The sequence below is a fragment of the Sander lucioperca genome, chromosome 6 (assembly GCF_008315115.2).
Source record: "Sander lucioperca isolate FBNREF2018 chromosome 6, SLUC_FBN_1.2, whole genome shotgun sequence".
In the NCBI taxonomy this organism is placed as follows: Eukaryota; Metazoa; Chordata; class Actinopteri; order Perciformes; family Percidae; genus Sander; species Sander lucioperca.
This window is the reverse complement of record NC_050178.1, coordinates 22271651-22284150: the sequence shown is the minus strand read 5'-3', so window position 1 is coordinate 22284150 and position 12500 is coordinate 22271651.

The following is a 12500-nucleotide window of genomic DNA, read 5'->3' as shown; positions in this document are numbered from 1 at the left end:
CTCAGCTGCAAGGAGCAGCAAATCTGTCGGCGTCACGTTTTGGGCGTTTTGAGCGACCAGAGTGTCAATCAGAAAGTTGAAAGTAGGTCAACTTTATGGTAATGAGCTATGACGCGGTTCAACGGCAAGCAGCGGCAACCAATCAGAATATAGACGTCCTTCACGCTGGATGATTCCAGAGAAACATACGATGTAAACTTTGGTTCCTACCAAAACATTAGTTCAGAGAAAAAGGAGGAGAAGCTCATCATGGCCGTTGCTGGGTTACCTATCATTTATGATATTTGCGTATAGGGACCAGTTAACGTTACCTGCCGGTCACATGGTCTCTAAACAGTCCGCTCACGGTGAAGTCCTGCACGGATCAACAGCTGGCGGCTGCTCGCTCTGCCTGCACGCTGCTGCGGTTCAGCGGCTAACGAGCGAGCTAACTGCTAACAGACACCGCTGCGACCAACAACCAATACACATTCTGTCATTATATATGTCATTTATAAAAGGTTTCTAGTGTCAGTGTATTGGCCGTGCAGTGGCTGCTTGATCTTTTTCCATGATGAACATAGAATGCTGCTACGTCAGAGCGGCCAAAGCCTCAAACAGCTTCCCCGGACTTTCTGACCAGCGTCCTTGACCGGGCGGCCAGAGCTTCTTTGCAGCTCAAGTCGGCGGCGGTGTGGATGTACAGTTACACGAACAAGAGAGCGAGGTCTCCTGGGTGAAAGTCCTCTGTTTGACCCATCCTCCTCCCCGACCAACCTCAAGATTTTCGCCGTTTCAAACTACTCGCTATGGCGTCAATTCACACGCTAAAAAGCGAGTATGCGTCTTGATAACACGCCAATAATGGCATACGAAATGGCCTGTCATACATACGCCACTTCATGACATCAGTCTGGAGGGACAGTCAATATGAGCTGGGAAAATATCAGTTTCTGTAGACTTTATCCACAGCTTTCACCACAAATCAATACTTTGAGGGTCATATGTTAATTATATGCTGTGAAATACATAACCATCCATAAAATGCATTTTTAAAGGTGCAATGTGTAAAATATTGCTGGTTTTTTTCTTTAAAACATTCGAGACATAATCATATTATCGAGAAAGTAAAAGTTTTGACAGTTTTGACATTTTGCCAAATACATCTATGTATTGCATGCATGCTAACCAGAAGACTGTATTCATATAGTGCTTTTTAAGTCTTAACGACTACTCCAAGCGCTTTTACATAGTACAGGAACCATTCACACACATTCATACACTGGCCGAGGCTGCCAGACAAGCTGCCATGTGCTCACCTGATAATCATTCACACACCGATGGAGCAGCATCGGGAGTAATTCGGGGTTCGGTGTCTTGTCCAAGGGCACTTCAACATGAGACTGCAGGGCCAGGGATCGAACCACCAACCTTTTGATTGGCAGACGACCGCTCTACCACCTGACCAAACGTCTTGTGCCTCAAGAGGCGGTAGTGTGTCACTAGCGCCCAGTCTACCTTCAGTCTGAGAGGACACAGAGGCCCGGACACCTGAACTAAGATTCTGTGTTTAAAGGCGCTGACACACCGAGCTGATAATCGGCCGTCTGACAGTCTGGCGAGGTCTGGGACTCGAGTCTGGTCGGTGTGTTCCGTGCCGTCGTCCGTCCGAGGGGCCGTCGACCTTCATTTTGGCTGATTTGACATGTATAATCGGCAGGCTGGGCACTGCCGGCAGTCGGGCTCAAATGACCCATCTGATTGGTGGAGAGCTAACCAGGAAACGGGGAGCGGGATGAGCGTGACTAGAGTCTCTCAAAATCTGATGAAAATCTTTTAAACTGACCTTTGTTGATCTGAAATGAAGACAGATTCAGCAACTGCACGGCTTATTTCTCTCTTAAAATGTTTTCAGAAACACGTTTCAGTAAACTATTTTAGTCCAATATGAGATCGGATGCTGAACGAGACGCCATTATGGTCGGGGAGCAGCCAGACCCACGTGACGCGTTCGTCCAATCAGCTGCTGGTTTTCATTTTTGGGCGACAATCCAGATTAGCGCCGCCTGCTGTTATGGAGACGTATTACGTCTCGTCTCTTCGGTGTGTTCGGAGGAACTTTTTGGACCAACTCGGGGAGACTGATCAGTCACACTGGCTTTACTGCCGACATTTGGCCGTCGGCTCTGTGTGTCGGCAGTCTGAGTAGTCTCACTTTTGCCAGACCTTCCTCCACAGAGCTGCGGAGGAAGGTCTGGCTAGTCCACACAGCATTCCTGGGATGGGAGGACAACGTGCTCTGGTTTATTGGCATTTCTTTAAACCAATCACAATCGTCGTGGGTGGCGCTAATTGCCCTACAAAGCCACGGTGCCTCTGCTAAATAGTCTCAGGAAGGAACTTGTTTTGGTGGAACATGTGTACGTTCAAAAGTAGTTTTAGTCGTGCAACAGAAAACTCAACAGAAAAGATTGGACAGTCTAGCTAGCTGTCTGAATTTACCCTGCAGAGATCTGAGGAGCAGTTAACCATAGTCCTCACAAATCCACCAGAGGTTAGAACACCAACTCAGAGACAGCAGAAGGAAATTATTTTTTTTTAAAAAGAAAAATGATTAAATGCCAGAAAACACTGACAGGCTGACAGAGTGAGGGGGAAAACAGAAGTGGAAATAAGAGCCAGTGGAGGGCTAAGAGACGGAAGCTTTCCAAAGAGAGGAATGACCGTTACGTGAAAGAGTGACGGGTCAGATGGACTGATGAACAGCGAGAACAGGATGGATGATTAAAACGGAGAGAGTGAGACCGCAGATGGATGATGGACGGGGAATAAAGGCCACAGATGGACGATAGAACCAAGGCAGAGAAACAGACAGGAGACACAAAGAGCAGGCAGCTGTAATCCAGAATACAAAAAAATCATTAACGAGCAATGAACTGATAAATCAAACTGAAATAAATGGACTGAGGAATGGACCGGAAGCCAAGAGAGAAGTTCATGCAGGTCAGAGGAGATGATGGAAAAAGTAGCTTGTGCATTGTTTTTCTGAAACATTATATTATTATTATTATTATTATTATTATTATTATTATTATTATTATTATTATTATTATTTATAGCATCTCATCCTGCCACTCAGCAGACACACAGACGGAGTAAGAGAATCTAAAAAAGGCTTAGAGAAAAAAGGTTTTCAATCTGCAGATTGCAAGCAATGTTGTAGTAAGCATAGGCTCCTTGCTAGCTAGCTAGCTGTTTGCTTAATTAGCATCAGTGGTAGCCGTTAGAGGGGGCAGTAACGGTTGCTTTCGGCAAAGTAAAGTAAAGTTATACAGGCTGTCTAACAACTACCAAGCTCATGATTCTTTCGAAGACAGAGGTAGTGTTCTAAAAAATAAGAAATGACAAACCTTAAGCATTTCCACAAGTGTTCTCACGCCTCGGAGGAAAAGAAAAAGACCGTTGGAGGAGGAACCCAAACTTAAATGTAACCAAACCACTGGGTTAAAATGATCACTGGTTGGGTTATTCAGATCAAGGAAGACTGGGGCACAGTCCACAACCATTAACCCAACAACTGGGTTACTGAAAGTAACCCAATATGGGTTGAATATACATAATACAGGGTTAAACAGCCTCAACCCAGTGGTTGGGTTAATAAAATAATCCAGTATTTTTTAGTGTGTGTAAAAGTATATGATGCTTTTGCCACTAACAAGACAAGAAATGGCTTTTTTAGACTTCCAAAGATTTCCATCATCTTCATTTCATGTTTTTTGACATGTCAGATGTACAATATGTGATATATGTGTATATTAGGGATGCACCGAATAAAAGATTTTTGGGGTTCGGCCGAATACCGAATCCACTGGTTGAGATTCTGGTGAAAAGGATGCGTTCATGGACAGTGCTGAGTGTAGGTCTCAGAGCCCAATACACAATCACTGTAGTTCTGCTGCATAAACCAGAAAAAAACTAAACTTCAATAAGTAAATTACAACAAGTCCTCAAACCATACGACGACATGGGTCGTTTGTTGTAACCATAGACAGTAAAATAATAGACACAGCGACGGTGTATATTTCAAGGGAGACCAGTGAAGTCTCTTTCCCGGTGATGGCTGAGCGTTACTGAGCAGCCTCCAACTGAGCTTGAAGACGTAGATGTGACGTGAGCAACCTGTCTGAAAGTTGGAAGTCTTCTGGTAGCTGTGCCAAGAGAAATCTCAATCATTCCCAATCTAGCAGAGACGGAGAGCGTAGGTATATGTAAGGAGATAACATAGACACAGGCTAATTATTGCTGCTACGGAGCCATAACGTGAGGTACAAGGTAATGGAGCCTTTTATACATTGTCGTGTTTCTTTAGAAATAAACAACGGACAAATAGAGTCTTTAAACTCTTCAGATGTAAAGTTATTCTCTGTCAAAGTGACGCCAAAATGAATGGCAGTCAATGGGATGCTAACGGGAGGTGAATCTCCCCATAGGAGGTACGCTTTCCGGATGCTCACTTACCCCCTTGGTTGTAACCCTCTAATACGACACACAAGAGCGTTTCATAAATTAGCGCCCCCTAGCGGTGGCAAGATATACAATATCTAAACCAGAGAACGGCGGTGGCGGTTTTGAATGTCAAGGTTGCAATTTTAAATGTTTAGGCACGAAAACTACTTTCTTAAGTTTAGAAAAAGATCGTGGTTTAGGTTAAAATCAGACGTTACTTTACTTCCAAACTGTTACGCACGTGAACGTCAATTTTCGAAAAGTTACAAAACTCACCGTTTACTTTTATTTTTAAACGGGACTCGACCCCTCTCTCCCGGGTGAAGGTCTTGTGTTTGTTTTGACACATTTTGGCACCACCCCAACCTGCCTTCTACCACGGAAATTTGGCGCTCTTATACTTCGCCACCTCACTTCCTGCTTTGCTCCTGTCATAACTACTACGGCCACTAGAGAGCGTCGTCACTAAAAACTTAAATATAGGTCATACTTGCTGCTTGAACCAACAACCTCTGCAAGCGTTTTTTGGTAGCTTTAAACCGTGACCACAGCTGGAGTGATTAAAACAGAAGTGCATCTGTTCTGTCAGACGCATGTGAGACGGACGACTGAAAAACAGTGCTGACACGGCTCCTGTGAATTAGAGTTTAGATTCTCTGCCCGAGCCCGAATTTGCTGATATTTTCAGCCGCTATCCTCGGGCCGGTCCGGGCCCTTAATCAAGCATTTGTGTTTTTTTAATCATGACTTTATTAGCCCTATTCGGTGGGGAGAAAGCTCTGCCTCTCCAGCTTCTCCCGTAGCTCTGGGTGGATGTCCTGACCTGACTTGAATGTGATGTAAACTGTGCTGTGTCTTCTTCATCTGCAGCACTGTTGTCGGCCAGTCCGTCAGCATGCAGACCGTGGTGAAGGACGGTATTAATTAGGTGATGAGACCGTGGTGAAGGACGGTATTAATTAGGTGATGAGACCGTGGTGAAGGACAGTATTAATTAGGTGATGAGACCGTGGTGAAGGACGGTATTAATTAGGTGATGAGACCGTGGTGAAGGACGGTATTAATTAGGTGATGAGACCGTGGTGAAGGACAGTATTAATTAGGTGACGGAGACCAGAAAGTCTCCTATATCCAGGGCTTTGATTATTTTGCTGCCTTGATCCGTTACCCACAGGTAAAAGGAATTGTAGCTGAGAACGTCAGTTATAACGGCCCACGTATTAAAAAATTGTCGGGTTAAATCGGTCTCATAATTACAGATAATGTGCCGGGCCGGGCTTGGACACAACGTGCACGTGATTTTTTGGGGCCGATCTAAGCTACTACTGTGAATACACGCCGTAGGCTTACACACGGAAAATTTAGATTACATCAGATTTACTTTGTCTACCTCAGTCGAATTGTGTCTCTGGCTTCTCCCAAGCACAGCAAAGGTACAATACACACCATTAAACATATATATATTGCACAATAGTGCAAATGGGCAGCAAACAGCAAATACCTTTCTACAGATAATAAAAGAGAGAACAATTGTTCCCTGATGCAGTGATTCTGAATTCATTGCCTGTATGGCATACTGTATGACTGGCCCTTGGGACCTTAACTCGACAGCTAGATGGAAGCAGCTCAAACTATAGTGGATTGGATGTGAGGTATGGGTGTGTTTAGCCTTCCTGTGTACAGCACTCTCAAATATATTGCAGAGTTGTTCCTGTGACTTGCCATCACCTTCCCTGCAATGTTAACAATCTTGGTGAGATTGTTTTTGCTCTTTGCACTCAAGTTGACATACCATGCTGTTATGTTAAATGATAAAATACTTTCAAACAGCCTCTGCTACTTCTAGGGCCTGATTTTAACGATCTAAGCGCACGGCGTGAAGCGCCTGGCGCAGGTGCGTTTAGGGCATGTCCAAATCCACTTTTGCTAGTTTGACGGTGGATAAAAGTGTCCGTGCGCCAGGCGCATGGTTCAAAAGGGTTGTACTTAGTGTCTGTTGTCCTTCAGGTCCCCGGGACCCATTCAGTTTATTTGACGTTTTTGCATTGGCCTGGCGTTGAGCTTCGGGTCCCCCGGTGACCCTTGCGTACTATGTGATGTAATTTCACGTGAACTGGCACGGGGGGGTCCCAGAGACCCGTGCTGCGATCGAATGCGTTTGGACAGGCTAATACAAAATGTAAATAAACTAACCAAGTCCCCATGACACGAAGGACAATACAGAGGTGTGTTTTGGGCGTAACATGCAATCAACCAATCAGAGATCATCTCCCATTCCCTTTAAAAGCCAGGCGCGTTTGGACCTTGGAGCATTGCTATTATGATGGAGGATTTGCACCGTAATATTTTTATTTGTAATCTTCTGCATGTGTGTGTGCTGCTGTGGTGCGGATTGCTGTAGATGAAGTACCAACGGCAATACACATGTAAGCGCAAACATCAAAACGTTTAACCATGTATCGGCTAATTTAAATAGCTCACGTTACTGTATTGTGTGAACAGTTAACTTAATATAATTGCCGTTTTCTTTTGCACGGTGCAAATGTTCCACCAAAACAAGTTCCTTCCCGAGAATATTCTACAGAGCCACCGTCGCTGCGTCCGGAGCTTAGCGCCGCCCAAAATGATTGTGATTGGTTTAAAGAATTGCTAACAACCCAGAGCGTTGATTTTTCTCCTAACCCAGAATGTATCTGTGGTGTAACCAGACCTTCCTCCACAGCGCTGTGAGATAGGTCTGACAATGCGAGACCATATGTTGCTTCTCAGCTCAAAACCAATCGTTGATTGGCTCCCTAAAGGCGCTGACAAACCAACCCAATAATCGGCCGTCTGACAGTCTGTCATCAGTCGGAGGAGCCGTTGGCTTTAATTTGGCCGACCTGACTTGTTGTGTTGGAGGGCCGGCAGTCAGACTCATTGGCCCATCTGATTGGTGGAGAGCTAACCAGGAAACGGGAAGCGGGATGACTATGACTAGAGCCTCTCAACATCTGACGAAAATCTTTTAAACTGACCTTTGTTGATCTGAAATGAAGACAGATTCAGCAACTGCACGGCCTATTTCTCTCTTCAAATGTTTTCAGAAACACGTTTCGGTGAACTATTTTAGTCCAATATGAGATCGTATTCTGAAAGAGCCGCCATTATGGTCGGTTGAAAAATCCGGAAGCAGCAGCCAGACCCATGTGACGCGTTCGTCCAATCAGCTGCCGGTTTTCATTTTTTGGGCGACAATACAGATTAGCGCCGCCGGCTGTTATGGAGACGTATTACGTCTTGAGCACGTGCAGAACGTACGCTCAAGTCGGCGTCTGAGGAACTTGGACCAACTCGGGGAGGCTGTCAGTCCGCCTTTTCTGCTGACGGTCAGCCGTCGTGTTGGAGAGTCAGGGGCTTTAAAAATGCTCTCAGAGTTAAATTCGATACGTAACACATTTTCTCTAGGCCAGTAACTATGATGTCAAATCAAAAGGCTGTGTGTTGCTGGGAACAGGAATGTGATAACATTGACAGTATGTGTGCATGTTGGTATTTTTAAGTATTCTTTATTTTGTAACATTTTTAAGCATGATACTAAATTGTGTCCCACTTAAATACTAATGTGTTTTGAGCACTGAGAGTGACCTCATAATGCTATAATGTATTCACACAGTAGATGACTCCACCCTGACTGCAAACCAGACTTAATATGAAAAATAAAATGGACTTGCTGGAGAGGAGAATTTTATAAACATTTGCATCAAGTTTAAGAAGAGACAGAAAAAGATAGAAAAGACAAACAGCATCACGTCAGTACATCAATATTAAAATAAATGCTGCACATAAATAAATAACGAACAAATAAAGTGTTAAACATGCTGAGCATGTGCAACGTGACTTTCTTTGTGTAGATGTCTGATATGAATGGGGATAATAGACGACTTATTTCATGACGGACAGAGAAAGAGAGCAAAGAATAAGCAACAGAGAGGCTTTTAACTGAGAGGCGGCTGGAAGAGGAAGTGCTTTTAACGTCATGAATGACTGAAGGAACGAAGGAGTCAAAATGATGAAGTGCCAGTTCAACACATAATCAACATCAAGAAATATACGAGATGTTTCACAGGGTGTGAGGGGAGTGACATGACATTTCACCTCATAAATGACAGACAGAGAGACAGAGAGGAGGGAGATTTAAAAGGAATTTAAAAAGAGAAAAAAATGTAGAGAAGGAGCGAGCGAGGACCTAAGCTTTTAACCCTTATAAATGACAGAAAAGTGAGAAAAGGTCATTCTAAAATAGGAGGAGGCTTAAAATTTTATCCCACGAGTGACCATGAAAAGAGCAGAGATGAGATGAATATGTAAATGACAGATCAGGGAGAAGAAAGGAAGAAAGTCACCTAATTTACTGTATAGCTAGTCTTGCATAGCCAGACCTTCCTCCACAGCGCTGCAGAGGAAGGTCTGGCTAGTCCACACAGCATTTCGGGATGGGAGAAAAACGTGCTCTGGTTTATTGCCATTTCTTTAAACCAATCACAATCGTCGTGGGCGGGGCTAAGCGCCGGACGGAGCCACGGTGCCTCTGCTAAATAGTCTCAGGAAGGAACTTGTTTTGGGGGAACATGTGGACGTTCAAAAGTAGTTTTAGTCGTGCAACAGAAAACTCAGATTGGACAGATAGTCTAGCTAGCTGTCTGGATTTACCCTGCAGAGATCTGAGGAGCAGTTAACCATAGTCCTCACAAATCCACCAGAGGTTAGAACGCCAACACAGAGACAGAGGAAGGGGGTGGACATCCGGCCTAAAGGAGGGACATCTGGCGGACTTTCCAGCAGTGTACACCTGAACAATCCCAGAAGTGGAACGTTGTCATGAGTAAGTTAGTGAGTAAGTAAGTAGGCAAGTGGCTAAGCACATTTATTTATATAGCACTTATCAGAGTCACAAAGTGCTTCACAGGCCAAGTAAATAAACAAATTAAAGTGGCCATATTATGCTCATTTTCAGGTTCATAATTGTATTTTGAGATTGTACCAGAATAGGTTTACGTGGTTTAATTATCAAAAAACACCATATTTTTGTTGTACTGCACATTGCTGCAGCTCCTCTTTTCACCCTGTGTTCAGGTCTATGTTTTAGCTACAGAGTGAGACCTCTCACTGCTGTAACATCTTTGTTGGCAGTCGCACATGCTCAGTAGCTAGGTAAGATCACATGCTCAGTAGCTAGGTAAGATCACATGCTCAGTAGCTAGGTAAGATCACATGCTCAGTAGCTAGGTAAGGACTACTAGCCAGTCAGAAGCAGAGTATGAGGGCTTTATCTGAGTCTCTGTAGTGAGAGAGATAAAATCCACACCCATCACCCGGAGGTGTGTGTGTGTGTGTGTGTGTGTGTGTGTGTGTGTGTGTGTGTGTGTGTGTGTGTGTTGCTCCTCTGCAAGCTTCTCTTATCTACGGCTACCCATAACTCCCTTCTCAGTGCAGGTGTGCAGAGACGTTTATGTGCATCGTTGCGTAACATGACAATACAATCAGTTTAAATCGAATGATATCCAGACCAAGTGGATTGAGGTGATATCAAGAAAAAGTGGAAAACTGTGAATCCAGGTATTAGACCACGTTAGATTAGATTAGATTAGATTCAGTGTGCAGAGTACAAGTACAAAGACAACAAAATGCAGTTTGCGTCCAACCAGAAGTGCAAAAAGAGCAGAAAAGTGCAACGTGATATACAAGTATAGACAGGAGAAGAAATATATTGCAGTGTAGACAGTAGTGTACAGTTGGTTTACAGAAGGTGGGTAAGAGTAATATAAATTAAATATATGTGTGCAGTGTATTAGCAGTTACCTTATGAGAGCAGAATAAAAATGGCTATGAACACTGTATGAACAACATATACAGATATATGAAATGTAGTCGCAGTAACATTATGCTACTACTACTAGTAGTAGTAGTAGTTTATTTTGAACATGTTAAAAAAAGAAATATATACATATATATATACACATACATATATAAAATTAAAATTACATGATAGTAGTAAAAATCATATAGATATATGCAGTGTTTTAACAGAATATATTATAAGAAAAACAGAATAAATATGGATATTCAGAATGAACTGTATTGACAGATATGTACAGTATGTACAACTATGTGCAGTGTGGTGACATTATAAGAGTATGAATAAGTCTATGTGCAGAATGAATAGCATGAAGAGCAGTAGAATCTGGCTATGTATAGGTGTAATTACATTATGTACATCTGTAAATAAATAAATAGGACAGTATGTGTGGGATAGGGGGGTTTGGGGGCTTAGTTGGTTGGCTGTCACCGGGATGCAGAGCTAGAGTTCAGTACGGTGACGTTGATACAAGATCAGAATGTGAGAAAGGAAATGTTGATTAAATAGTTGTAAAATATATAAACATATATTTATAATGTCCTTGTCTGACAAGCCTTAATACGGTTTTACTGATTTGAATGGTTTGTGAGTGTATATATATATAATTTGTTTTATATCTATGGTTTGAACATTGTGGGTGAATATGTACAGTATGTCTTGTAGTGTTTCTTCCTTGATTTCAGTATGACCTCCAATGTAATTTCTATAAAGAAATATACTCTTATAATCTGACTTTTATGATAGTTTAACTTATGTTTGACAGTAGAAATGTCCCTTTGACTTCCTAATGTTGCTGCCGTGTCCAAATAATCCTACAGCCCAGTACCGGGTGCTGGTATAGTAACAATGGCTTCACATGCACACAAGAGTTCAATTTCACACAAACACTTCTCAACAGGAGGGATGGTGAGCCAGCAGCGATTAGCTAAACAGAGGTTTTTACTCAGTGGGGGAAAAAACTCGTTTAGCAATCACATTACTTTGCATAATTCTCCGTTAATGACATGCTAATCATATGCAGATAAGATGCTAATTGAGCAGGATTCAATTCCGATCAACAGATGGTTCCTGTACTGCTGTAATGGAGCCTCTGATGGCTGTGAGAGAAAATGTGTGTGTGTGTGTGTGTGTGTGTGTGTGTGTGTGTGTGTGTGTGTGTGTGTGTGTGTGTGTGTATGTGTCAGTCTACAGACAGGAGAGACAAGGTAGAGAGGCAGGAAATAAATGAGAAAATGTGAGCGATGGTGACAGCTGAAGGAAAGGAAAAACCAAAACGTGTGTCAAAACACTAGAAAGTAAATCTGAGAGAAACTGAGAAATCATCAAACTGTGAGAAACACAAACGTGAATGAATTACAGCAAAGAAGCTAAAGTGAGTGACAGAAAGACCGTACACAGACAGGAGAAGAGTACTCAGTAGATAGAGAGAGGCAGAAAGGGGAGATGTAAACCATAACCTACTACGGAGCCTTTTATAGCACGTATTTTTGGTTTTTACAAAACATTTACTTGGTTACTTGGTTTAGTCTCCTTCTTTCAATAACCCCTTCTCCAGCAGCAGCAGCAGCAGCTGTTCTCAAAGTCACTATTTGTCCAACAGCAGACAGACAAAGTTAGAAACTAGCTGGTGAAGAACATTTCAAGCTAGGCTAGATGGAGCCGGTTACCTCCAGGATCTGTGCTAAGCTAGGCTAGATGGAGCCAGTTACCTCCAGGATCTGTGCTAAGCTAGGCTAGATGGAGCCGGTTACCTCCAGGATCTGTGCTAAGCTAGGCTAGATGGAGCCGGTTACCTCCAGGATCTGTGCTAAGCTAGGCTAGATGGAGCCGGTTACCTCCAGGATCTGTGCTAAGCTAGGCTAGATGGAGCCGGTTACCTCCAGGATCTGTGCTAAGCTAGGCTAGATGGAGCCGGTTACCTCCAGGATCTGTGCTAAGCTAGGCTAGATGGAGCCGGTTATCTCCAGGATCTGTGCTAAGCTAGGCTAGATGGAGCCGGTTACCTCCAGGATCTGTGCTAAGCTAGGCTAGATGGAGCCGGTTACCTCCAGGATCTGTGCTAAGCTAGGCTAGATGGAGCCGGTTACCTCCAGGATCTGTGCTAAGCTAGGCTAGA